This window comes from Mandrillus leucophaeus, unplaced genomic scaffold, assembly GCF_000951045.1.
Source record: "Mandrillus leucophaeus isolate KB7577 unplaced genomic scaffold, Mleu.le_1.0 Scaffold148, whole genome shotgun sequence".
Classification (NCBI taxonomy): Eukaryota; Metazoa; Chordata; class Mammalia; order Primates; family Cercopithecidae; genus Mandrillus; species Mandrillus leucophaeus.
In genome coordinates this window covers 263,024-271,251 of record NW_012101454.1, presented here as the reverse complement: position 1 = coordinate 271,251, position 8,228 = coordinate 263,024, and positions in this window count along the sequence as shown.

The following is an 8,228-nucleotide window of genomic DNA, read 5'->3' as shown; positions in this document are numbered from 1 at the left end:
ATTCTTCCTATCCATGAGCATGGAATGTTCTTCCATTTGTTTGTGTCCTCTTTTATTTCATTGAGCAGTGGTTTGTTGTTCTCCTTGAAGAGGTCTTTCACATTCCTTGTAAGTTGGATTCCTAGGTATTTTATTCTCTTTGAAGCTATTGTGAATGGGAATTCACTCATGATTTGGCTCTCTGTTTGTCTGTTATTGGTGTTTAAGAATGATAGTGACTTTTGCACATTGATTTTGAGGCAATAATTAATAGCCTACCAACCAAAAAAACTCCAGAACCAGAAGAATTCACTGCCGAATTCTACCAGAGGTATAAGGAGGAGCTGGTACCATTCCTTCTGAAATTATTCCAATCAATATAAAAAGAGGGAATCCCCCCTAACTCATTTTATGAGGCCAACATCATCCTAATACCAAAGCCTGGCAGAGCAAAACAAAAAAAGAATTTTAGACCATTATCCCTGATGAACATTGATGCAAAAATCCTCAATAAAATACTGGCAAACTGAATCCAGCAGCACATCAAAAAGCTTATCCACCATGATCAAGTGGGCTTCATCCCTGGGATGCAAGGCTGGTTCAACATATGCAAATCAATAAACGTAATCCAGCATATAAACAGAACCAAAGACAAAAACCACATGATTCTCTCAATAGATGCAGAAAAGGCCTTTGACAAAATTCAACAGCCCTTCATGATAAAAACTCTCAATAAATTTGGTATTGATGGAACGTATCTCAAAATAATAAGAGCTATTTATGACAAACCCACAGCCAATATCATACTGAATGGCCAAAAACTGGAAGCATTCCCTTTGAAAACTGGCATAAGACAGGGTTGCCCTCTCTCACCACTCCTATTCAACATAGTGTTGGAAGTTCTGGCCAGGGCAATCAGGCAAGAGAAAGAAATAAAGTGTATTCAATTAGGAAAAGAGGAAGTGAAATTGTCCCTGTTTGCAGATGACATGATTGTATATTTAGAAAACCCCATCGTCTCAGCCCAAAATCTCCTTAAGCTGATAAGCAACTTCAGCAAAGTCTCAGGATACAAAACTATTTTTTTTTTCTATTTCTGTTTCAGAAACACATTCTGAGAAATGCATTGTTAGGTGATTGGTTTCGTCCTTATGAGAACATCCTAGAGTGTGCATACACAAACCTACATGGTATGTTCTACTGTACACCTAGGCTATGAGGTGTACCCCATTGCTTCCAGGCTACAAACCTGTACAGCATGTACTATACCGAATAGTGTAGACAATTGTAACACAGTGGGAAGTATTTGTGTATCTGAACACATCTAATCATAGAAAAGGTAATGCATTGCACTGTGATGTTACAATGGCTACATCACTAGATTATAGGAATTTTTGCAATGTTACAATGAGTACAACATTACTAGATTATAGGAATTTTTGCAATGTTATAATGGCTACAACATTGCTAGGGGAAAGGAATTTTTCAGCTCCAATTAATCTTATGGGACCACCATCATATATGTTGTCCATTGTGGACCTTAGCCAAGAAGTCTGCATTTTACTCAAAGCCCTACAGCAAGATGTGTAATCCACTTAGCCCACAATGTAAGTGGTGACATCTTACCAGGGAATTTCAGTGGCACATAAATTAAGAATGTATTCAAGCAACAGGCGGGGCATATCCCTGATGTTGGCAATTAGACATACCCAGTTAGCTTAGCATCCGGGAGTAGTTCACATTTTGCTGCCATTGATGATGCAGTCATCACCTTTCTTCATGTTTCTTATGCTGATAAAAGGGAATCAGAGAAAAGAGTTTCAGTTTTCAACTTTCAGAACAGGCAATCCATTCTCATTTGTGAAAGGCAAGTAACAAATATTAACAACTTAGAAACTCAGCTCTTTAGGTCTACCATGGATTTTCAGAGCTAAAACTTTCCAGTCTATTCAATGGATTATAGAATTTTGAATTGAAAATGAGACACTATTTAATTCAAACATTATTTTATAAATTCAAGTTTCTGGCCTTCACATGTTCACAGGTATTAATTGAGAGATAATTGAGGACAAACTGAATCAAGAGGATGCACATAGGTAGAATAACAAAATCGAACAGATTTGTTTTTCTTGTCTGGCTACCATCAACTCTCATTATTTCTAACCATTAACTTTAGCTGAGAAGATAACAACAGAAATGGTAAGGACAGAATAATAGGGTGAGGGGAGCAGGAAAAAAGATAAAACATTTAAATCTCAATATCACAGGAGGACCACTGTGGTCCATTGCTAACTTTACAACCACCAACTCTAAGATGCTCTAGGTCCTTGGCTGTGTGTTTCTGCCTTGATCCCTTAGTTGCTTATCAGTTTGGAGGGTGTTGTTTGAATGACTGTGTCTTTTATTTAGTTGGCATGTCCATATTCATTGAGTCCTATTCCATTGTGCTCAACCTAACATTCATAAGAGCTAGATCATTGCTCTGTTAAAAACACATTTATATTAAGTATATGAGGTGATGTTTTGTACTTAAAACTCTCCATTTTTTGGTTTGAATACAGTTTAGTTTGAATACATTATAATACAGTTTGAATACATTACAATATAGTTTGAATACATTATAATATAGTTTAGTTTGAATATAAACTCTCCATTATTTAGCTTGAATACAGTTTAGTTTGAATACATTATTTAGTTTGAATTATTCTGTTATAAACCAGCATCACACAGGTTAATAATAATAATAACTATTTATTAGGTGAGAGACAGTTCTGAACACTTTATGTAACCTAGTTCATTTAACCTGCATAATATCCTTAAAGTGAATATTAGTAATAGCCTTATTTTGCACATAAAATTCTGGCCCAGAGCCATTAAACAACTGAAAGTCACATAATGTTTGGAATTCGGGCAGTCTATCTCCAAAGCCTGCATTCTTAATCACACACAGTTTTTGTAACTCAGCATGAAACTTTATAGAAAGTCTTCCCACACTCAAGGTAGATTATAAAGTTGAAAGAGGACCAGCAACAGTAGCCATATTTCTAACTTTCTGGAGTTGGGAGCATGGTTGGGGAAGGTGGCAGAGACAGTGTGGGGAAGGGCAGAGTTATGGAGGTGAGAGAATGGGATAGTAAGACTATTTTGCTAGGAATTGAGCCTGATTAAAAATTTTGAATTTTCAAAATATACAGTGGGAATATCTATTCTTTATAGCTTCTGAAAAAAGCAAACTATTTTAATCTCCTATCTTCTGAATTTGATGTGTAAATCAGTAGTTGAATTTGGCTAGAGACTGTACTAGGCACAAAAAAATCTGTATAACTCCATGATACCTGGTATTTTCTTTTGTCCTGTGAGGCAATATAGTACTAATACATGACTAAGTTTTCTAGGTAGAAAAATTTGTTCATTTAGCCATATTTATATCTGGATTTTCTTTGAAAACTTTTTTTTTTAAAATCGTGCAATGCTTTATAGTGCTCTGATTTAAATTTCCATCAAGCATTTACAAACACAATCTGGAAGCTATTTTGTAGTTCATTATACAAATAGGCATATTGAAGCACAAAAGGAAAGAATGACAAGCTAATCAGTGCTATGTTTTGCTACTCTAATTACAACATTTTTCTTTAACCCACGACATTTATCTTTGTTTCTGATTCATCCAATTTCCAGGAAAGGATGTGGCCTTTTTCAGTAGAAGGAATTTCATCTCAAATAAGTTACAATTAATGTTCACCTATTTGGCAGAATGACATTTTAACAGTACTGAGAGGTTTGACATAGTTGTCCACCAACTCTTCTCAGATGTACTGAGTTGAATAATGGTTCCTAAAGATTCATGTGCACCCAGAACCTCAAAATATGACCTTATTTGGAAATAGCATCATTGCAGATATAATCTAGGTAAGATCAAGCCACACTGGGTTAGGGTGAGCCGTAATACAATGACTAATGTACTTACAAGAAGAAGGACATTTGATGGGCACAGAGGCACAGAGAATGCCATGTGGAGACAGACGCAGAGACTGAGCAACATGCTTGCAAGCAAAGCAACACCAAGGATTGCCAGCAACCACCCGAAGCTAGGAGAAGGCAAGAAAGGGTCCTACCCATGAGCCCTCAGCAAGAGCATGGCCTTGTCAACACCTTGATTTTGAAATTCTAGCCTCCTGAACTGTGGGATAATAAATTTCTGTGGTTTTCAGCCACCAATTTGTCAGAGTCCCTAGGAAACTAAGACATCAGTCATTGCAGCATCATGGGTTGGCTAGGAGTGCCTGGGATGAAAATCCAGATGCACAAGAGTGAGATTCTGGACAGCAAAATACACGGCTCTGGCTACCACATTCTCCTGAGTGCCAACTAAAGCCAATGCAGTCAGCTCTGTGGATATTCTAGGGAATATTTTCTCAAAAGACTTTATTTCTTTTCCTTTTTTTTTTTCATTTTTGCAATGCGTGACTGAAGAATTGAATTGGGTAAATAATGCACCCAGATTAGTAGAAGCAAGAACCTGAAATGAGGCTAAAATCAAGGAAAATATTCTGAAATGAGGGCCCACTAATAAGAAGACACTAACCCTTTCCAAATGATATAGTGTAATTCTGTAAGCATTTTTCTTCTACTACAATTTTGTACAGAGTCATGGCTCATCTTAGTTTCATCTTAAATTTTTTTAGGTCCATGAATGTATATCAAACTTAGCCACTGATTCAGAAAACATATTATATATCCCTAAATGTAGAGGAACTATTATAAATTTTAGTCCCCTACAATATTGCAAGTTTTGGCAATTTTTTTCCCATGAATTAGAGACCAGTTCACGTCTTTTTAGGGAATTCAATATATTGAGGTGAACTACCAATGCAATAATGTTTTAAAGACAAGAGTTAATCTTGCCATGGCATGAATAAATAATTAATAGAGATGTACTCCATGAAGAAGTGAAAGGGAGGATGTGTTCCAACTAGAATTGGGAAGAATAACGTGACACCAAATAACTTTTTCTATTAGTGATAGGAAAACAGAAAATCACAGGTCAAAAATAATCATCAAGCCATGGGTCATGCCTTAATCATTGAGTGAATGCTAAATGGGGAATCCCCCATGACTCTCTTAATTCCTGGCCTGGGCCACCTCTGGCCTTCTGGTACTGATTTTTTGGCATCAGGACCAACTTTGGATCTAGAAGAGGGAATTGTCTGAAAAATGCCTTATCTGCCCTGTTCTTTCCCTAATGTAGGCTCAATTATGTCAGTGCTAAAGAACATCAGAACCTTCATATTATGAGAAATGTGTATACTCTTTTCTCGAGCAGAAGTAATAAAAATATTCTTACTGAAATATGTAGAGGTGTTTATAGTATTAAGCACAATTTAAATAAACAAGCAAAACTATCCCCACTCTTGGAGACAAGGGACAAAATTCTGTATTATTTATTCATTTCTTATGTCCTCAGAACCTCAAAATATGACCTTATTTGGAAATAGTGTCTTTGCAGATATAATCTAGTTAAGATGAAGCCACACTGGATTAGGGTGAGCCCTAATCCAACGACTAATATCTTTACAAGAAGAAGGACATTTGATGGGCACAAAGACACGGAGCATTCCATGTGGAGAATAAATTCCCAACTATACTTTCAGTCTCTTGAGGGCAAGGACAGGATGTATACACATTTAATCTTTATTATCCAAGCCCAATATAGTATCTGGCACATAGTAGAAACCCAGTGGACTGAATGAACAAATAAATTCATAAAGTAAGGGGCAGCTGAACCAGAATCACCAAATTACAGAGTTCTAGATACCCAGGTAAGTAAATTTGTTTATGACTGAGAGTTGTCAATTATAATGGGATGCCAGAGTGAGAGAGAATTCCTGGCTTCCAAGACCATTGGAACTATCATCTTATACTATGTTTCTATTTGCTAGAAAGTCACATATTACAATGAGCTTCATAATTATAGACTGATCTATATAGAGTCATATTTCAAGCAGTGTGCCATGATTTCATAAAATATTTATTAAGCTTCTGTCAATAGTCTACTAGATATCATAGAAAAATATATATAAAATCCTGCCTTTAGCAGGTTGCGACATAGCTGAAGATGTTTACAGTCATCACTACAATTAAGCAATACAGCAGATGCGAATAGATGTGTGGTGGGATAAAGAGGGAGTAGTTTTTATTTAATATCTGTATCAGATCCAGACTCTGAGTCATACCACACCCACTCAGCTTCACCTATCCACTCTCCCCACAATCCCCCACTTCCTTTGTTTCCGAGCTGGAAGGACCCTGGTACTGACCACTGGTCTTACAGTTTAATGCTGTGACTTCTGCCACTGCCATGCACACCCTTGGATCAGTTCCCATTGTCACTACTGACGGCAACACCTGCTCCATCACCAGACTGGGGAAAGAGAAGGTGTTACTTCTCCAGTGGCTGCCTGGGAATGCTACCTGGAAGTACAATGGATTTAATGACTTCTAGGAGGACTTCAACCAATGAAAGACAAAGAGACAGGCAGCAGCCAGTTGATACATTACTTGAATTCCAGGAATTGCCCTTCTGGAGAATTTATATGAGAACCAGAAACCTACTGTGTTTCCTTTGAGGCTATGGACAGCTTAGTAGTATGCTCTCTTTGCATTTTGGTCCCCTTTCTTCTCTGCCTTGCTGCTGTTTTCCTGAGATTTACTTCCCAATAAGCTTTTGAATCAGGCTTTGTTTTTCAGGAAATGTGGGCCAAAGCAGTACTTGGAAAATATTTTACTTGAGAGAACATGATAGCTTTTTGCTATTTATAAGAATTCATAGACAATCCACTACTGAAGTAATGCAAACAATTAATGACCTTTTGCTTCTCTCACAATGTGGAATGATAGAAGCAATTCAATGACCAATCATCCCAGTTTGCAGAGGACTGAGAGATTTCCCAGAGCATGAGACTTCTAGTGCTGAAACTGAGAAAATCCTGCACAGACCAGGAAGAGTTGGTCACTATGAAAAGCAGTTAGGAGAAATTTACAAAGGTAGGCTGAATTTGTGTCTACACCCCCAACAGCAAACACACAGAAATGACAGATAAAATACTACAAATATTAACAAAACATTCATATAGGAATAAATGAAAGAAGGGGACATCTCCAGGTGGCAGAATTGAAGAAACTATCTAAAATGAAACCCAGAGACAAAAAACAGAAAACTAAAATGATACTAAGATAGGTAAATGGCGACTTTCTCAATTACACTTGAACTCTTGAGTGTGTACTTTCGCTTTGCAGTAAAAACTTCTTTGCCTTTCACTTCAAAGAAAAAAAAATGGTAAAACGAGAACTCCAACATATATAAGATCACATTATCAGCAAACACAGACAGTTTTACTTCTTCCTTTTTGATATGGATGCGTTTAAAAAGTTTTCCTTGACTGATTGCTCTCACTAGGACTTCCAGTATCATGTTGAGTAGAAATGGCGATGGTGGGTATTCTGGCCTTGTTCTGGATCCTAAAGGAAAATATTTCAACTTTTCCCATTGAATATAATGCTGGCTGTGGGCTTTCCGTGTATGGCCTTTATTAGTTGAAGTAATTTATTTCTACTGCTAGTTCTTTGAGAGTTATTATGGAAGTGTGTTAAATGTTATCAAATGCTTTTCTCATGTGACTTTTATCCTTCATCTTGGTAATATTGTGTATCATGTTAATTGATTTTTGTATGTTGAACCATCCTTGTATCCCAAGGATAAGTTTCACTTGATCCTGGTGTATGATTCATTCTTTTAATATGCTGTTCAATTTAATTTGCTAGTTTTTTGGTGAGAAATTTTGCATCTGTGATCATCAAGATTGTTGGCCTATAGTTGTTTTTCTTTGCTGTTGTTAAAAAGTAGTGTCTTTGGCTTTGGTGTCAGGATAATGCTGGTCCTGCAAAACGGATTTGGAAGTCTTCCCTTCTATTCAATTTTCTGAGGGAGTTTGAGAAGGATTGACATTAATTCTTTATATATTGGTAGAGTTCACCAGTGAAGTCATCTGATTCTGGGCTTTTCTTTGTTGGGAGGTTTCTGATTCTTGATTCAATCTCCATACAAGTTATAGATCTGTTTAGGTTTTCCATTTCTTCATGATTCAGTATTGGTAGGTTGTAGGTTTCTAGGAATTTATCTATTTCTTATAGGTAGGAAAATTTGGAATATTGCTCACATGGTCCAACTCTTTCCCTCCTCAGGCAGAAGG